Below are 20,004 nucleotides of genomic sequence, written 5' to 3' on the forward strand. Positions count from 1 at the left end.
TAAAGAGAAGCAATGCTTGTTCAGATGCCCAGCTATTTATACAAAGCTGTGATTATGAATAATAAAGGGTGGAATTTTTCACGAATGAAATGAAAATCGCCTATTGTCACAAGTAAGCTTCAAATGAAGTTACTGTGAAAAGCCCCTAGTCGCCACATTCCGGCGCCTGTTCAGGGAGGCTGGTACGGGAATTGAACCGTGCTGCTGGCCTGCCTTGGTCTGTTTTCAAAGCCAGCGATTTAGCCCTGTGCTAAACCAGCCCCGTGATGCATGTCTTTCGCTATTACTACTTTGTTTTGCTGGTTGTTCATTGCTCATTCAGCTCTTTGCCTATTGGATATGCATTGTCTGCAAATAAATCATTAACAAATGAAGAAACAAGTATTCCAATGCTTATAAGTGATGGGGATCCAAGCTAGGATCAGGTTAAAAGCACATAATAACAGATTACAGAACAAAGTGACGAGGTTGAGCTGTAGCGCACTATACAGTGCACCATTGCATATATTGGGCAACACGGTAGCACAATGGTTAGTACTATTGTTTCACAGCGCCAGGATCCCAGATTCAATTTCCACTTAGGTCACTGTCTATGTGGAGTCTCCCCGTGTCTGCGTGGGTTTCCTCCGGGTGCCCCGGTTCCCTTCCACAAGTCCCGAAAGATGTGCTGTTAGGTAGTTTCCTCCCACAAAGGTGAATTGGGCATTCTGAATTCTCCCTCGGTGTACCCAAACAGGCCCCGGATGGAGTGTGGCAATTAGGGAATTTTCACAGTCACTTCATTGCCTACTTGTGACAATAATAAAGATTATTATTATTGTATTTTGTCTGCAGTGTATTGTTTATGAAACCATACTTAAAAAAAATCTTTTTAGAATACCCAATTCATTTTTTCCAATTAAGGGGCAATTTAGCGTGGACAATATCCCCTACCCTGCATATCTTTGGGTTGTGGGGGCGAAACCCACGCAAACACCGGGAGAATGCACAAACTCCACATGGACAGTGACCCAGAGTCGGGATCGAACCTGGGACCTCGGTGCCGTGAGGCAGCAGTGCTGACCACTGCACCACCATGCTGCCCCAATGAAACCATATTTCGGGTTTCTACTTATTCTTGTTTGAAACCAAAGCAACACTGTTAGTTCTTCATCGACTGTATGTTTTGAGGGGATCATGAAAATTAAGCCAAAATCTGTGTAATTTGGATTAATGAACATTGCTGGTGATTTTCTTCGGCCTTATTCTGATTAGCAGATGACTGAAAATCAGATTAACTTTGGCGTGATGGACATGGTTACTACTGTATTATAAGATTTTCTTAATGTATTTGTTGAACATTCATTTAATCTAATTTGACCTTTACAATAGAAATTGACAAATATCTGAAGGTTGCTGCATATGAGAAAATCTTTATTTGTCTTCATAGAATCCCTCCAGTGCAGAAGGAGGCCATTTGGCCCATCGAGTTTGCACTGATCCTCTGAAAGACCACCCTACCTAAGCCCACATCCTCGGCCTATCACCGTAACCTTTGGACAATAAAGGGGCAATTTTAGCATGGCCAATCCACCTGCACTTCTTTGGACTGTAGGAGGAAACCCACACAGACACGGGGAGAATATGCAAACTGTACCCAGTCACCCAAGGTCAGGATTGAACCCGTGTCCCTGCTGCTGTGAGGCAGCAGTGCTAACCACTGTGCCGCCATGCCGCCCAATAAATGATGACAGCGATCTCTCGTTGAACGTTTTTGGAAATGCAATGCATGGATGGGGTGTAGATTAACAAGAAAATGCTAGTTCTCCATTAATATCAAAGAGCACACAAAATCTACAGGCTGCAATAAGGCTTTATGAGCATTGAAGGGGCAAGATCGGTAGCATTGCGGAGGCAGCACGGTAGCATTGTGGATAGCACAATGGCTTCACAGCTCCAGGATCCCAGGTTCAATTCCGGCTTGGGTCACTGTCTGTGCGGAGTCTGCACATCCTCCCCGTGTGTGCGTGGGTTTCCTCCGGGTGCTCCGGTTTCCTCCCACAGTCCAAAGATGTGCAAGTTAGGTGGATTGGACATGATAAATTTCCCTTAGTGTTGGGTGGGGTTACTGGGTTATGGGGATAGGGTGGAGGTGTTGGCCTTGGGTAGGGTGCTCTTTCCAGGAGCTGGTGCAGACTCGATGGGCCGAATGGCCTCCTTCTGCACTGTAAATTCTATGAAATTCTATGAAGATGATGCCATAAATTGCAGGAATGCATTTAATTGTTTTAACAATGTCATCTCATCCCAGAGAGGTGTCAGTGTCTGAAGAAACTCTCTGGAGTGTGAGGTCACGGATGCAGCAATTTCTTGCTGTCTTTCCACATACAAGTCGCTATCTGCTTGCTGGAGGGATAATGTGACAGATGATGTGAATGGTCAGCCTAGACACCTTGTGCTTTGGGTAATGCTGCATTTTATGTGACTGGGTGAAGTAAAATATAACTTAACCCTGCATAGCAACTTGCCAAGTGAGTTTCCAGATAGTTTTTGTACGCAGTCTATATTTTTTCTGTTCTGTGAGTATTATATATTCCTAGTTCAAGTATATCTCTGTCGTTTGTAAAGTTTCTTTTGAAGGAGAGAGTTGCAGAGTTCCACTATTCTTCATGTGGAAAAAGTGCTTCCGGATTTTACTCCTGAGTGGCCTAGCTCTAATTTCCAGGATTTTAACCCCCTCCCCAGCCCCGCTGACCTCCAATCACCACCAATTTGGATTATCCCAGCAAAGTAAATTACTTCTATGTATTTTTCTATTTAATCCATCTAACATTTTATAATAATCTTTATTAGTGTCACAAGAAGGCTTGCATTAACACAGCAATGAAGTCATGGTGAAAATCCCCTAGTCGCCAAACTGCTGGCGCCTGTTTGTGTATACTGAGGGAGAATTCAGAATATCCAATTCACCGAACAAGCACGTCTTTCGGGACTTGTGGGAGGAAACCGGAGCACCCGGAGGAAACCCACGCAGACACGGAGAGGATGTGCAGACACCGCACAGACAGTGACCCAAGCAGGAATTAAACCCGGGATCAAGGCACTGTGAAGCAACAGTGCTAACCACTTTGCTACGGTGCCACCCAGTGGCTTTTCTCGACCAATTCTCGACCAGAAGCCTGAATCTTCTGTTCTCATAATGTCATCATTGGTAAAGTTCTCGACACTCTATCATAGAACTGCTTTTGTTTTGTTTTAATGTTTTGCATTTCCTGCAGTACAATTGCATTCTCCTCCTTTTCCAAGTATGGAAGTGTGGTACGCAGCCTCCTATTCATGAATAACTCTGCTGGTGATCTACCATGTGACAATGGTGACATTCTGTACCTCAATAGTGCGAGATATGGATCAGATTGGCTGTCCATTGTCTTCTTCAACAATCGCTTGACAATATGTACACCTTCCTTGGCTTTGCTATTAGCTTATGGGTACGACGGACTTGATGAGACGTGAAATCATCGGTGACTGCGAAGTGTTGCCACACTTTACAGCTAAAACAAGAATCGTTGTCACTCACATCATGAGGAATTCCGTAATTCAGATCATCCACCCACCTTCAAAATAGAAGGAATAGAAGCGAAGTTTACGCAAGCTGTCCTCGTATTTTAAGACCTGCTATTGTCCAAGTAAATCACACTGAACCCCTTCCAGGGGCAGAGGTTCATTACCCAAAACAGTACTTCATCTGGGGTCTGATCAGGGCTCGGTACAACCAAAACATCACTTTTGAATTAATCCTTATTTTACAATGTCTTTCACCCAAGTTCCTCAATGAAATAGAATCTTTCGAATTAACAGAGTGCATTGGAGGAGAAGGTACTGTGTGTTTAACTTCACTGCTCCACCATGTCCCCAAGTGAAGGTTTGTAATTGCTAGGTGTACAGATTGCTTGATATGTGTTCCGAGGGAGACAAATCATTTACAATATGTGCTGATTCCAGCATAAACATAATTGTGTTGATTCAGGGTTAATCAGTTCCTTAACACTGCATTGCAACAGCAGTTTCAGTTCCGAGAGACTGTGTAATATGGGCCAGGAATTAACTCAAGGATATTCACATCTCTGTTAAATGCTCGAAAATGCTATCATCCATTTTCCTTAATGACTTTGACTAAAGCAAAAGAGATTAAATGACAGTATTATTCCTGGTGTCCATCAAACATTCCAGTTTCTGTGATGGGCTCAGGACGCAGAGGCCCTCAAAAGAATTCATATAAAAGCAAAATACTGCAGATGCTGGAAATGTGAAATAAAAACAGGAAATTCTGGATGAACAGAGCAGATCTGGCAACATTTGTATGGGAGAGAGAGAAAGAGTTAACGTTTGGAGTCCATATGACTTCTATGGAATAAAACAGTTCTGTATATGGCCATGCATTAACTCCATTTCTCTCCACAGATGCTGCCAGGCCTGCTGTGTTTAGCCAGAATTTTCTGGTTTATCCTTAAAAGGTACTGTCAGACTCCGTATGCTCCTACTCCAGGGACCGCTTAAATGCACACAAGACCATGAAAGCGATACTGTTTGAACCCAAACTGCATAGTCATAAGATTTTCCAGGTGTGATTTTAAATGCTAAGGAGAAAGGATTTCTGCTGCCTCACCGATTTACTTTTTCTCCCACCACAGAAACATATCCGTCAGTGAGCTGACCCAGTGCCTTTTCCTGGACATTGGCATGTCATCATTGCAAAGTTATATCTTCTATTCAGGTAGGTTCAAGAGCCTGTCCTAATTTCCATCTACTTTGCAAAGTGATGTTATTCCCCAGCATTTTAAATTCAGTGATCCAAACGTGAGGGACGCACTTCAGGATTGAGTTGCGTTCCCTAAAGTTGATGACTGTCATTTTCGGAATTCGCGAGCACATCTATGAATTCAGATTAAAGCTCTCACGAGTCAGGCCACTTTGTATGGTGAAGATTATGCACTGCTGCTCAGCAATGGAGGTTGGGCAATTGCAAAAGTCAGATGCTTCTGTGCAATTATCGACAATAAAACTGTGGTCAGCCCACACGTTAAGAGTGTGTTTCTGGTCCGCAAATGTGATTTGGAGACTAGTTCGGTTGGTTAGTCTATAACATGAATAGCGCCAAGACTGTGAGTCTTCGCTTATTCAGGTCATACACGCTTAATTTTTATGCTGGTGTGGTTAAATGAAAGTGGAGGTAGGGTGTGGGGGAAGGAAGGAAGCTTGTGTGGAGTACCAATGGAGTACCAATGTGGGCGTGTACTGGATGGCTTGTTCTTATACTGGTGACTCTAAGAGCACGAGGGAAGTGAGGGCGTGTAGAAAGCAACTAGAAGACTGGCCCCTGATGTCATAAGGATTGGGTCATGAACTGAGAGTCTTAAAAGGAGGGAAGTGAGAGAGAGAGACTTTGTGTCCACACTCTTGTATACTTTTATAATAACTACAAGTTAGACTGAGTCTGAGGTGAAAACTATAAAGGGTAAAGGAAGCAATTTAGGACAATGAATTGTCTGTAAATTCGACCAGTTTGTTATTAAAATATTTTACCCAGGTGGCCTTATTTATGAGATGAACAAAGGACAAAATGAGGTTTGCGGTTTTACGCAATTTTATTCACAATTCTCAGATTCTTTTACTGTAAATCTTTTTTTGGGGGGTAATACAGTCTTCAACATCGCTCACGCAAAATAAGACTCAGATTCACAGCTGAGCTCTAGGTATTACCTGCACTTAGTGAAGAAGGCTGGCCAGGCTACGATCACTTGATGTGGATATCTCCTCTTGGCTCAGAGCCCGGGGTCCCTTCTGCTTGCGATGGTTGTGCCTAGGGTCACCCAGTTATCACTGATGGTCTGCTCTGATGTTCCTTCCTTTTACACCGGTTCTGCTAGTACTGAATCAAACGTATACGCCCACACCTGGCCCGATTCTATTGTCCCATCCAGACTTAAACTCGTTAATGGAAATAAATAGGATTCTCCTGTTCAGCCAGGGTGATTCAATCAAGATCCATTGTCCTCTGAAACACTCTCTTGTCTGACCAGATATTAGCCCATTATGGAGTCTGATGGCCTCTTTGTTTATCGCTCACCCTGCTACAAAGTTGATCACTCTATCTGAAAGTTAGTTATGTTCATAGCATGGTCTTTTTTCTGTTTGTGTAGGATGATGTAACTAATTGGAGGAGGTAGATTACCAGGCATTTTTGCATAAAAGCAATTTAGTTTCAGTTCTGGAGATTGTTCAGTTTTCATGAAAGACAAACTATGAAGACAGTTCAAACTATGAAGACAAACTATGAAGCAATCAGAGAGAGATCGAGACTTTATACCGGTAAGAGCATGCCTCATGGATGTTCTTCAGCTGTGTCCTTCACAGCACACATTAGCACAGTAGAACTAGAACACCAAACTAGAACACACAGACCATGGTTGCAGTTGGATTTTATCCCCATTTTTTGTGTATTCCTGGAAAGGGAAAAAACACAAAGATATATTTCACCCAAACTGCTTTCTTTTAACTCACATCATGTCCAAGGTCAGGATGTAACTCACAGGAGATGGTTTCTGCTGAGATGGTAATCAACCTCCATTATCTCTACAGGAGATTACAGTTCCGTTTTTGCATTGCACCTTTTCCTTTGACGTGCCTCTGTCTGAAAAAGGTGCAACATTCCATTCTCTCTGCACAATTGTCCAATTGTAATCCTTAATAGCATTTTTCAGCAAGTGGTTACTTCGCACTCTCAGCCAGATTTTGCTTATACATCCTTTTGTAAAAAAACATATGTCTTAAAAGTTTATTATGGCTGGAAGCAGTTCGGAGCTGTGACCTGTTGTCATGAGGATATTAAAGGGAAGCGAAAAAGTAGATTAAGATAAATTATTTCCGCTGGTTGGGACATTTCAGGGGCAAAATCTAAAAACTAGGACCACACCTTTCAGGAGTATAGGAAAAGCTTTCTCACGCAGAAAGAAGGTGGTAAATGTTTGGAACTCTGTTCTGTAACAACACTTGATACTAGATTAATTGTAAAACCGAGATGGACAGATGTTTGTTAGCCAAAGGTATAAAGAGGTATGATGCAAAGGCGGGTTTTTAGAGTTAGATCACAGATAAACTATAATATGAAAGGCCGAGCAGGCTCAAGGAGATAAATGGCCTCCTCCTGTTCCGAGTTAACATTATGGCCTTTTTCGATGGTCCTAAGATGGGTCAAATCAGTTTCCTTATGTATCTTTTGATCTTTATGGGCCAATCAGCAACCTGTGTACCTTTTTAAACCACAGTTTGGCTGCAGTTCAGTGTGGACTGCAATTAGCTCGATTCAGTGAAACCAGTCTTGCACTATTTGGTTTCAGAGTGCACAAGAGTTATGGGGAGGCAGTGGCCTAATAATCAAGAGATCCAGGGTAATGATCTGGGGACCCGGATTCGAATCCCACATGGGCAGGTTTTGGTGGAATTTGAATTCAATAAGAAAATCTGGAACTAAAAGTCTATGGATAGTCATGAAACTTGTGTCGATTGTCATAAAAACCCATCTGGTTCACTAATGTCCATTAGGGGAGGAAATCTGCCGTCCTTATCTGGTGTGGCCTACGTGTGACTCCAGACCCACAGCAATGTGGTTGACTCTTACACGCCCTCAGGGATGGGCCTCGCCAGCAATGCCCACATCCCATGAACAAATGAAAGGATTATCACCTCACCCCGAGTTATATTGTCGCATTCATGTTGAAGAGGAAAGTTCCTTGAATTGACAGGGAAGTGCCAGCATAATTACAATCTCAGTGACACATTTTCACAGTAGAACATAGAACATAGAACAGTACAGCACAGAACAGGCCCTTCGGCCCTCGATGTTGTGCCAAGCAATGATCACCCTACTCAAACCCACGTATCCACCCTATACCCGTAACCCAACCCCCCTTAACCTTACTTTTTAGTACACTACGGGCAATTTAGCATGGCCAATCTACCTAACCCGCACATCTTTGGACTGTGGGAGGAAACCGGAGCACCCGGAGGAAACCCACGCACACACGGGGAGGACGTGCAGACTCCACACAGACAGTGACCCAGCTGGGAATCGAACCTGGGACCCTGGAGCTGTGAAGCATTTATGCTAACCACCATGCTACCGTGCAGCAGTATTGTGTGTTTAGTTTGGAATTTCATGATTGAGGTGTCCAGATGTTTTATGCGGTAGTGAAAATCTTTATTTACAACTATCCATATGTTAGAGCTTCCGACCAAATGCCTATAAGAAGTATTGTATCTCATGTGTGTTCTATGGTAAGTTAATATTTGGGAAAGACAACTTCAAAGTTTTGACTATCCCCATCAGCGTTTTATAATTTTAGTCTGAGTTTTGCTATCTTCTTTGACCCTATATTACCATAGGTTTTTGCACTTTTTATTAATTATATTAGGTATCTGGTCATTCCACAAGTTTTATTTTGTTTTTATGATTCATCCAGACTTCTTTGAGCATTTTTAACTTTATTCAGCAAAACATCATCACCGGGAATAGATTGCACATTTGGAACTTAATGTAGTTAAGTTAAGGTTTTATAAAAAGCAAATTACTGCAGTTTCTGGAATCTGAAACCAAAAGAGAAAACGCTGGAAAATCTCAGCAGGTCTGGCAGCATCTGTAGGGAGAGAAAAGAGCTGACGTTTCGAGTCCAGATGACGGTTTGACAAAGGGTCATCTGGACTCGAAACGTCAGCTCTTTTCTCTTCCTACAGATGCTGCCAGACCTGCTGAGATTTTCCAGCATTTTCTCTTTAAGTTAAGGTTTTGCCCTCTCAACTGGTTGGTCAATTGTAAATATTATAGCAAATGGAATAAACAGGCTGTGTGTCTGACGGAAAGAGCTGACACAATCTTTGTTCATATGTTCTCATGGACCAAGAGATTGGTAAATGTCAGCTGCAAACCCATTTTTTTTGCAGTCACTTTGTGGATAATTCTATTACTTTACTGACAAAGCTGCATAATAAATTCTTTTAAGTCTGTTGAAGTTTAATGAAAGTAATATGATGCAAAGGCCATTCTGTGACCTACAGTTTTTAATGTGCGCCTTGTGCTTAATAGCTGCTTGTTTTCCGTTTGGTTTTTCACATAGCCTTTTGAAGAGACCAATGAGCCAAGTTATTAAGATTTTATGGTTTTCTTTTACTGATATTAAAGCTATTCGTAAATGATTATTCATTTGTGGAACGGTATGTTAGTAAGGGAAAGCGTCACAAACAATAGCGCTCATATTAAAAACATGAAATACAGACAGTGGGAATGAAGATCTTGACAGTTTCCGATTCGCGTATATTAACCCATGTAGCAACCATTAAATTACATTGCATTGTGAATACCTTTTTGTTTGCTGCTGTATTGTGGATGGAGGCCAATTATTCAATGCGCATTGTAGGATGGAGGCCAACTAGTTGTGTAGAATGGTAATGTACATAATTTATCAATAGTACAAAATTGTAAAGAGCAAATTTAAGACTGTTTGTTTGAAAGCTGTCATGTCTGGCATTTCACGTTCTTGCATGAGTTTAGTTATTTTCCTTTGAACACATACTTATTTCGACAACTCAATAAGTTTGTATTGACTGGGGGACCTGAGCCTCTGCTTATAGGACCCGAGAGCAGGGTTATCCAAATTGAAGCCAAAGTCATTGACAATTCAGCCTCAGTCCAGATAACTCAATTTAACCTTCCATTTCTTACTGGCTGGTTTCGTTCAGCATTTATTTTGTGGTGGTTGGGGCCATTGCGGTAGGTGGGTTTTAGAATTGTTGCCTCAAATGCTGATAAATCACAACACAAAAATGTGCTACTGCAAGTGACTCTAGATACATGCAAAGTAAGGTGGATGTTGGTTTCAGGTTTAAGTGAGCTCCCCGAGGGCAACTTGGCGGCGCAGTGGTTAGCACTGGGACTGCGGCGCTGAGGACCTGGGTAAGAATCCCGGCCCTGGGTCGCTGTCTGTATGGCGTTTGCACATTCTCCCCGTGTCTGCATGTGTTTCACCCCCACAACCGAAAGATGTGCAGGTTAGGTGGATTGCCCACGCTAAATTACCCCTTAATTGGGAAAAAAAATAATTGGGTACTCTAAATTTAAAAAAAAAAAATTGAGCTCCCCGGCTTCCATGGGACACATTATGCTCCCCACTGGGCCAAAAAGGTTATTGTCAAGTGTGTCGCTTTTCAAAAATGTTTCTCGTAGTTTCCCTTTTCGCTGATATAAAAGAAAAATATTGCCGATGTTGGAAATATGAAACAAAAGCAGAAAATGCTGGACATGCTCAGCAGGTCTGGCAGCATCTGCTGTGAGAGGGACAGAGTTTATGTTTAGGAAACATTTAGGGGCCCAGGAAATTTTCATCAGGTATTCCATTAAAGCTTTCTTTCAAAGACCCACTTCCGGTTGCAACCCATTCCACGGTTCTGGTGAAAGATCATCGACCTGAAGTGTAAGCCCTTTCTCTCTCCATAGATGCTGCTGGACCTACTGTGTATTTCCAGCATTTTCTGTTTTTAACCTCTCTTCGCTGCAACGGGCGGGCTTTTCTTGCCCTTCCCGCTGGCGGAATCGTTCAGTCCCACCAAAGTCGGCCCATCATCACGGGGTCCCTGGTGGCAGGACGGTTGAGCCAGGCAAAAATGCCGTAGACTTTGACGGGACTGGGAAATCCCGCTAGCGGCTAATTGTGAGCTGCCTCCTCCAATGTCATAGCCACTAATATACGGAGATTGCAGTTCTCCTCATTCCCAAACTTTGCACTTAACAACTGAAAGAAGCTTTGTTCGCTTTGTGTTCAGCTCTCCTTGCAACCAACATTAAGTGGTGGAGGTGTTCAGGAAGTTACTTAAACCCAGTTTCAAAAAACGAATGTTGGGAGAGATCACGTTATCGCCTGCAACAGTTTTTCCCGGTGTAAAATTTCCCAGCATCTTCGTATTTTATTTGTCCTTCTGGATCATTCGTTTACTTTGCTGACAAAGCTGTATTGTAAATTCATTCAAATCTGTTCAGATTATCTGTCTGTAATATGAGGTGCATGTACATTGCAAATGACACTATGTCCTACAGTTTTCAATGTGTACCTTGTGTTTAATAGCTGCCTGATTTCTCTTTGGTTTTTCATGTGGTCTTTTGAAGAGGCCAATAAGCTGGGGTATTAATAGAAGAAAACAATGTCAAAAAATCTTAAGATGATATGTTTTTTCCCCCACTGTCCATTTATTTGCTCCGGAAATTTGTTTTTCGCTCAGGTAGAAAATTAAACAAATGATGGAGCTGTTAAAATATACTGGAAAATCCATGAGAATACTTCTGATGGAAATCATTAAAACCGTGCGAAACATTGTGGTAATGTGACACGGGTTTCCATTAAATTGGGAAGGACGTAAATGCGCTTTCCGCAGTCTACACAGCTTAATTATGTTTCAAATCTATCATTTGTTACGGGCCAGGGTTTAGAGAACCCCAAAGTGTATCATGGAATTCACCTGACCCACAACTTTTAATAGATTGTGGTTATGGGGAGCACACGACTCACCCTACAGGTATGGTGCAAACAGAGCTCTACATTACTTTAAAATTAAAACAATGTTTATTCTATGAACTCAAGTTAACCTTTTTAAAACATACATTGAACATCTTAGCAACCATTAATTCAAATACAACCCCCAAAGAATACAACACTAAGTAATCCTTTAAGCTTTCCTTTTAACATCCATAAGACTTAAAACACCTGTTACCAGAAGCACATCAGGTTAAAGTCACTACTGTTATTAGTTTTAAATCACCAGGATCGATTTACAATCTTTAGATTACAGAGAGAGACTCTAATTCACCTTCTGGCTGCGACTGCAGCTATCCAGCGCTGGAAAACTAAACTAAAACACACCCTGCAGCAAACAGCCTAAAACGAAAGTAAAAAGCTGACAGACACCCCAGCTCCACCCACTCTCTGACATAACTGCAGTAGTAAACACCCATTTCTTAAAAGGTACTCTCACTACAGATATATATGTACACACCCATTTATAAACACCCATTTTTTAAAGGTACTCTCACATGACACATTGGAAATAAATTCTACTCGCTGAAGCCTTTGGACCCCCGTGCAAGGCTGTTGATAGCTTTGGAATATTGATTTTCTTGAGGGCTTGTATCATTGTTGATGCATCAACATTAACTGGGATCCATAAAGGGGAGCGAAAGAGGACATTATGAGCTCGGTCACTTAAACAAAGAATTATTCCACTCCATATTTTATTTGGGTTTTTAAAAACATCCCAAAGCACATCACTGTCAATGATGTACTTTTGAAGCATAATCCTGTTGCAGTGTGGGAAATACGGCAGTTAATTTGCACTCGGAAAGCTCTCACAGACAGCAGTGTGATAATGGCCAGATAATCTGTGCCTTGTGAGAAATAAGGAACATAGGAGCAGGAGTAGGCCATTCAGCCCCTCGAGTCTGCTCTGCCATTCACTGAGTCATGGCTAACTCCATATACCTGTCTTTGGCCCATACCCCTGAATACCGTTGATCAACAAATAATTACCTATCTCCGATTTAAAATTACCAAGCAGTGATAATATAAGCCTACTTGTGGCAATGCAGATTGTTATTTTATTATCAGTTGCCAGTTGCAGAAGAGAGTTTCAACCTCTACCACTCCTTGTGTGAAGGAGAGGAATAGCTATTGAACTGGCTGAGATAACACCCCTGCCCTTCTTCAAAATTGTGTCAAAGGAACTATTATGTCTACCTTAGAAAGTGGAGAGGACCTCGGTTTAATAGCTTATCCAAAAAACTGTACCTCCAACAGAGCAACACTCCCTCAGAGCTGCACCTCCAACAGAGCAATACTCCCTTAGAACTGCACCTCCAACAGTGCACATTCCCTCAACACTGCACCTCTAACAGAGCAACACTCCCTCAGAATTTTCCCTGCAACAGATCGACACTCCCTCAGAGCTGCACTTCCAACAGAGCAACACTCCCTCAAAGCTGCACCTCCAACAGAGCAACACTCCCCCAAAGCTGCACCTCCAACAGAGCAACACTCCCTCAAAGCTGCACCTCCAACAGAGCAACACTCCCTCAAAGCTGCACCTCCAACAGAGCAACAATCCCTCAAAGCTGCACCTCCAACAGAGCACCACTCCCTCAGAACTGCATCTCCAACAGAGCGACACTCCCTCAGAGCTGCACTTCCAACAGAGCAACCCTCCCTCAGAGCTGCACTTCCAACAGAGCAACACTCCCTCAGAACTGCATCTCCAACAGAGCAACACTCCCTCAGAGCTGTACCTCCAACACAGCAACACTGCCTCAGAACTGCCCCTCCAACACAGCAATACTCCCTCAGAGCTACGCTTCCAACAGAGCAACACTCCCTTACAGCTGCACTTCCAACAGAGCAACAGTTCCTCAGAGCTGCACCTCCAACCCAGCAGCACTCCCTTAGAAGTGCAACTCCAACAGAGCAACACTCCCTTAGAAGTGCACCTCAAACAGAGCAACACTCACTCAGGACTGCACCTGCAACAGAGTGACACTCCCTCAGAACCGCTACTCCAACAGAGCGACACTCCCTCAGAGCTGCACCTCCAACAGAACACCACTCCCTCAGAGCTGCACCTCCAACAGAGCACCACTCTCTCAGAACTGCACCTCTCAACAGAGCAACACTCCCTCAGAACTGCACCTCTCAACAGAGCAACACTCCCTCAGAGCTGCACCTCCAACAGAGCACCACTCTCTCAGAACTGCACCTCTCAACAGAGCAACACTCCCTCAGAACTGCACCTCTCAACAGAGCAACACTCCCTCAAAGCTGCACTTCCAACAGAGCAACACTCCCTCAGAGCTGCACCTCCAACAGAGCACCACTCTCTCAGAGCTGCACCTCCCAACAGAGCAACACTCCCTCAAAGCTGCACTTCCAACAGAGCAACACTCCCTCAAAGCTGCACTTCCAACAGAGCAACCCTCCCTCAGAGCTGCACTTCCAACAGAGCAACACTCCCTCAGAACTGCATGTCCAACAGAGTGACACTCCCTCAGAACTGTACCTCTCAACAGAGCGACACTCCCTCAGAGCTGCACCTCCAACAGAGCACCACTCTCTCAGAGCTGCACCTCCCAACAGAGCAACATTTCCTCAGCACTGCACCTCCAACAAAGCAGCACTCCTTTAGAACCGCACCTCCAACAGAGCAACACTCCCTCAGAACCGCACCAAAGTGTCGGCATATATTTTGTGCTTGTCTTTGGTGTAAGATTTGAGACCGCAGCCTTGTGACTGAAAGGCAGAAGTGCTACTAACTGTGCCCGAGCTGACGTAAGAGGGCATTTTCACTTAATTTCACTAGTGTTTCAGGGAGACTGCATTATTGTTGAAAGTGTTTTGTTATGCTCTTGACATAGCATCAGCTGCTTCCTTGATGTGTACTCTGACAAAGGAAGGTTCAGACTTGGAGATAGCTTTAACACATTTATTAAACTGTTAACAATTCTCCTACTTGGATTTGACTCTCCTGTTAATCCTGCTGTAGCTACTCAGACTGATGAACCAGTCTGCTACAATCCACGCGGTGGGTGTGATGTGTTTCAAATCAACCCTGTGGACTCACTGAGTGTCTCCACTGGAAAGAGGAAGATCATGTGTGCTGTGTCCTTTTATATGGGTTGGTGTAATGCCCCCCTGTGGTAGTGTCACCTCTGTTTGTATCGTGAATGCCCATTGGTCTTGTCCTATTTTACTGACCTATTGGTTGAGTGTCTGTGTGTCATGTCTCTGGTGCTCCCTCTAGTATCTAGCTAGTCTACGTGTATTTACATTAACCCCTTGTGTATTTACAGTGATGCATATCACCACAGAAAGCTCCTTGGTTTCTGTTACTTTGGAAAGTGCCTGTTAATGCTCGTAAAAAAGATAAGAATGTGAGGGCACAGATTAAAAGTGATTTGCAAAAAAAAAAACATATGTGATACAAGAAAAAACATTTGCACACAAAGTGTGGTTGAGTTCTGGAATGAGCTGCTTGGAATGTGGTGGAGGCAGGTTCAATACAAGCATTCAAGCGGGCACTTGATGATTATTTTGAAGAGTAACATGTGCAGGGGTATGGGATAAAAGGCTGGGGAATGACACAAAGTCGTTTGGACAGCTGGTGGCGACGATGGATCGAATGGCCTCCTTGTGCATTGTAACAATTCTGTGGTTCTGTACTGGATAGTTTTTTCTTTATGGTTAGATATGGCAGATTTTAAAACTTCCTCAAATATCACACTTGTCCACTTCAAGTTCAAAGAAACGATTGCTATTGCCAGAATTGTCCAAAATGCCGCTCCCCTTTTCAAAACATTTATGCTCACTCTGAATTGTGAGAATTCCTGACTTCCCCCAAAGTAATGACAGTAGTTTAGTTGGAGCTGGAAATCCTTGTAAGGCTATAATCCTTGCAAAGCCCCAGGGAAACTTTCTTTGTGACTGTCTGACAGCAGACCCCCTGTGCACGAGGGACGGGAGGAGAAGGTATCACAGAACCTCAACGGTGCAGATTTTTCGACAACACTTTACAATTTACAGGATACTCAATTGCAATCATTAAAGGAACTATGATTTTATATGAATAAGCAAGCCATTATTGAGATAAAATGTTTTATACAGTTCCCTTCTACAGAGAGGTATGGATATTTTACTGGGATTGTGCTGAATGCAACTGCTGCATTATTCTGAAGTGTATTTTAGACATGCATGTTCTCCCCATGTCTGTGTGAGTCTCACCCCCACAACCCAAAGATGTGCAGGGTAGGTGGATTAGCCAAGCAAAATTACCCCTTAATTGGAAAATATGAATTGATATTCTAAATTTAAAAAAAAGATAAAGAAGAAAAATAGTATATTTTAGACTCCCACCGTGGAAGCTGACCGTTGCAACTCATTGCAATGAGTTGGATAAAAAATTGTCATAAGAATTGATGAGGGGGGAGGACAGCAGGGTGGAGCAGTGGTTAGCACTGCTGCCTCAGGGCACTGAGGACCTGGATTCTATTCCGGCTCTGGGTCACTGTCCGTGTGGAGTTTGCACATTCTCCCCATGTCTGCGTGGGTCTCACCCCCACAACCCAAAGGTGGTAAATTGGCCACGCTAAATTGCTCCTTAATTGGAAAACAACTTAAAAAAAAGATTTGATGAGGGTGTAATGGCTTTGCCAAGGTCAGTCAACTAACAATAACTCCCTTTGTTGTAGCAAGGAAAAGGGCCACTACCGTGATGTACAACACTTGCGTCCCAGCCCAGGGATCTATGGAGATGCCGGTATGGGATGGAACCACAGGTTTTAAACTCCAGCCATGCATATTCTATTGGATGGGCCTCCGCCAGCAAATTGGGGAATTCATACTCCAAGAATCCCACTGGGAGATGAAGTGACGATCCCATGTGTCCTTTGTGGTCATCATAATGTCTCTCCCCCCCCCCCCCCCCCCCCCCCCCCCCCTTATGTCTACTTGCTCCTCAGTACCCTCGCGGTGAGGAGGTTCCTTCCTCCTCTTCATGATTGGCCTGAGGTCTGTCGAGGCGGGAACGGGATGACAATTGTCACCTCCAGATGGAGCACTGAAGAGTTACTGATGCAGTTTCCTCCTCGGTATCTGGTACAGTCGGAACACCTGGTTCCTCTGCTTCCATCTGGGAGCCTGATTCCTCGTTATCAGGGTGGATGGGGACAGACCCCCTGCCTCTATACATGCAAAACAATTAAACAACAAGGGCAACAGAACCCCCCCCCCCACCCCCACCCAACTCTACCAACTAACACCCAATAACTAAAAGAATATATCCCTATTCCAAACTCCCCCCCCCCCCCCCCCCCCAACCCCTCCCCTGAGCAGCTGATGGTGACCAACTCTTTAAATTGTAGAACACAGACCCAATCTCTTGTGGAACCCCTCCATCGCCCCCTTCAAGATAAACCTAACCTTCTCCAAATACAGAAACTCCTTACCAAATACAGAAACTGGATCTCACAGAATCATCATTTTTGATTCTTTTGTCAGGTATGAGAATAGGCTTAATCCTACGCGAAGCCGCAGTCCAATTAACAGTTCTGCTGGGGCGATTCCTGTCATAGTTTGAGGAATGGTCCTATATGCAAATAAAAACCGTGCCAATGTGGTGTCCATGGACTCTGCCAGTTGCTTTTTTGTGCTGATTTAATTGGTCTGCACCACCTGTTCTGCCAGTACATTAGATGATGGGTGATAAGGTGCTGTTCTAATGTGTCAAATGCCATTGGTTTGCATGAAGCTTTGGAACTCACCACTGGTGAAGGCCGTGCCATTGTCAGAAGCCAGGACCTCCGATACACCATGCATGCAAAAACTTTGTGCAGTATCTCAATAGTAGCGTGGGAGGTCGTGGAGCCCATGCAATGTACCTCCAAACATTTGGAGTGTGCAGCCACCAGAATCAGGAACGTAGAACCCAGAAAAGGTTTGGAAAAGTCCACATGCACGCACACCCATGGCACTGCCTGTCCACCCCCGTGAGTGTAGGTAGGCCGAAGGAGGGAGTTTCTGGGGTTCCTGGCATGGATCTCACTGTTTCAGCAAGTCCGTGATGTCTGAGTCGGGCCGGGGCCACCAGTCGTAGTTCCTGGCGAGCATTTACATTTCAGAGACACCAAGGTGGCCGGTATGTTGCTCCAGTAGGATTGGGTGTTTCCCAGGATGGGGGACGACTACCTGGGAGCCCCAAAGAATGACATTGTCCTTTACACTAAGCTCATCTTTCTTGGTCAGATAAGTTTTCACGTTGTCGGAGAGTTATCCTTGGACTCGCCGTTCAGGAGCATGGACTTCAATTTTGACAGCGTTGGATTCTTTTGTGTCCAGGTTCTGATTTGTTTTACAGACACTGGTAATGTCTCTGGTTTTTTTTTAAGAGACAAGGGGGCAATGGGAGATACTCGTAAGCTGGCAAGTAACAGGGCCCAACACTACATCTGGGCGAAGGCAATATGAGGGATTGCATCATCCTCAAAGTCTCAATAAGGGCTTGTGGTCGGTCATTATGTCGAAACACCTGCCATAGACACACTGATGAAATTTTTTTACGCCAAACACAACTGCCAAATCCTCTTCCTCGATTTCGGAGTACCTGTGCTTTGCTTCTGAGGGAGTCCTGGATGCATCGGCGATGGGTCTTTCTGTTCCGTCTTTACAGCGGTGTGAGAGTACCGCCCCAGCACCATAGGTTGAAGCATCACATGTCACGACGAGTTCCTTTTTGGCGTCAAAATGGGCCAATAAATTGGACGACAGCAGCTGCCATTTTACTTTTTCGAAGGCCTCCACCTGTGGCGCCTCCCAAGACCATTTCTGGTACATTCACAGAAGTATGTGTAACGGGGACAGCAAGGAGGCCAAATTTGGGATAGATGTCTCATAATAATTGACTAACCCGAGGGAGGATTTCAATTCCCTGGTGTTTCTTGGAGTTGACGCTTCCTGAACGGCCCTCAACTCGTCCCCCACTTGATGCAACAGGTTTGTGTCCAACTGGTAGCCCCAATAGGTCACTTGCTTGTTGGAAAACACTATTCTCCCATTTGAGATGTACTCCCGCTTTCAAACATCACCACAAAACCCCACCTAGGTTTGCAGGTGCTCTTGTTCTGAAGTCCCTGTGATCAGAACATTATTCAAGTACACCGCCACTTGGGTAACCCTTGGAGTATGATCTCCATGATCTGTTGGAATATGGCGCACACTTACGAGACCCGGAAGGGTGAGTGAGTCTCCTCATATCGGCCCTTATGCATGTTCACCGTGACGTGTTTGCGGGAAGAACTCATCTAATTCGAGGTGAAGAGAGATGTAGCTCACGTCTAGCTTAGTGAACGTCTGGTCACCTGCTTGTTTGGCATATAAGCCTTCTATTCGCAGCATGGGGTACTTATCCAATTTGGAAACCCGATTAACCATAAGTTTATAATCCCTGCAAAGGCAGACCGATTTGTCTGGTTTAAGGACGGAGACGACAGGCGGCGCCCACTCTGCGAATTGCAATGTTCTTATTATACCTGGACTTTCCAGGCGTCCAGGCTCGCTCCAACAGGGAATGTGAAATTTGTTTTTCTCTGAAATATTTAGGCATAGCATCAGGGTCAAAGTAGATTTTGGCTCTGGCTCTTCTTATGTTCTCAAGGCCCTCTTGGAAGACTTCAGGGTACTTCGTACAGTCCTCCAATGCCCAGTCTGAAAGTCTCTAGCCAATCCAGCCTGATCTGCTGGAACCAATTGCTCCCCATAAGACTTGGACCCTGTCCTCGCACAATGATGAGGGGAAGCCGGGCTGACTGCAGCCTATAGGCCACTGGGTTGTTGTAGTACCCTGAATCCACAAAGGTTCCCCTGTGTAGGTGGCTAATCTGACTCTAATGCCGTCTAAACTAAAGTACTGGATACCAGTTTGGAGGTAATCGAATGTCATCTCTCCAATAATAGAGGCAGCAGCCCCCTTGTCCACCTCCATCTCCAGTAGATGGCCATTTACCAACAACTTTATTATTATTGGAGTGACCTTGGCCGTGAAGGTGCGGTTTAATTGTCAGATGCCCCTTGTAGCTCCTGAACCCTTTTTTCTGTGTTATCCAGGGATTTTGAGATCCAGATTGGGCTCTGTCAGTAACTTTCTTTGAGTGGTGACAATGATTATTCCGCACACCAATCTGTCTCGCAACATCTCGGTCAGGGATCGCTCTAATTCACATCGTTCTGCCAGTTTCCGCAACCCGGTTAAAAATTGAGTGACGGGTTCACCTGGGATCCTCCACTCCATATTAAAGTGATATCTCTGGAGGATGAGAAGGGGTTTCGGGTCATACTGATTTTGAACTAAGTCTACGAGCTTGTCAAACGTTTTCGAGTGAGTGGTATCTTGGTA

General features: G+C 44.1%; 1 protein-coding gene across 1 annotated transcript in view; it reads left to right on the top strand.

Annotated features, from left to right (window-relative positions):
- atp8b4 (ATPase phospholipid transporting 8B4) overlaps positions 1-20,004 on the top strand; it is a 372,477-nt gene that overhangs the window by 2,811 nt on the left and 349,662 nt on the right. The window contains exon 2 of the mRNA XM_038813489.1: positions 4,671-4,753. The gene's annotated coding sequence lies outside the window, so the exon portion shown is untranslated. The remainder of the gene's footprint in view (positions 1-4,670; positions 4,754-20,004) is intronic.

The sequence above is a fragment of the Scyliorhinus canicula genome, chromosome 12 (genome assembly GCF_902713615.1).
Source record: "Scyliorhinus canicula chromosome 12, sScyCan1.1, whole genome shotgun sequence".
NCBI lineage: Eukaryota > Metazoa > Chordata > Chondrichthyes > Carcharhiniformes > Scyliorhinidae > Scyliorhinus > Scyliorhinus canicula.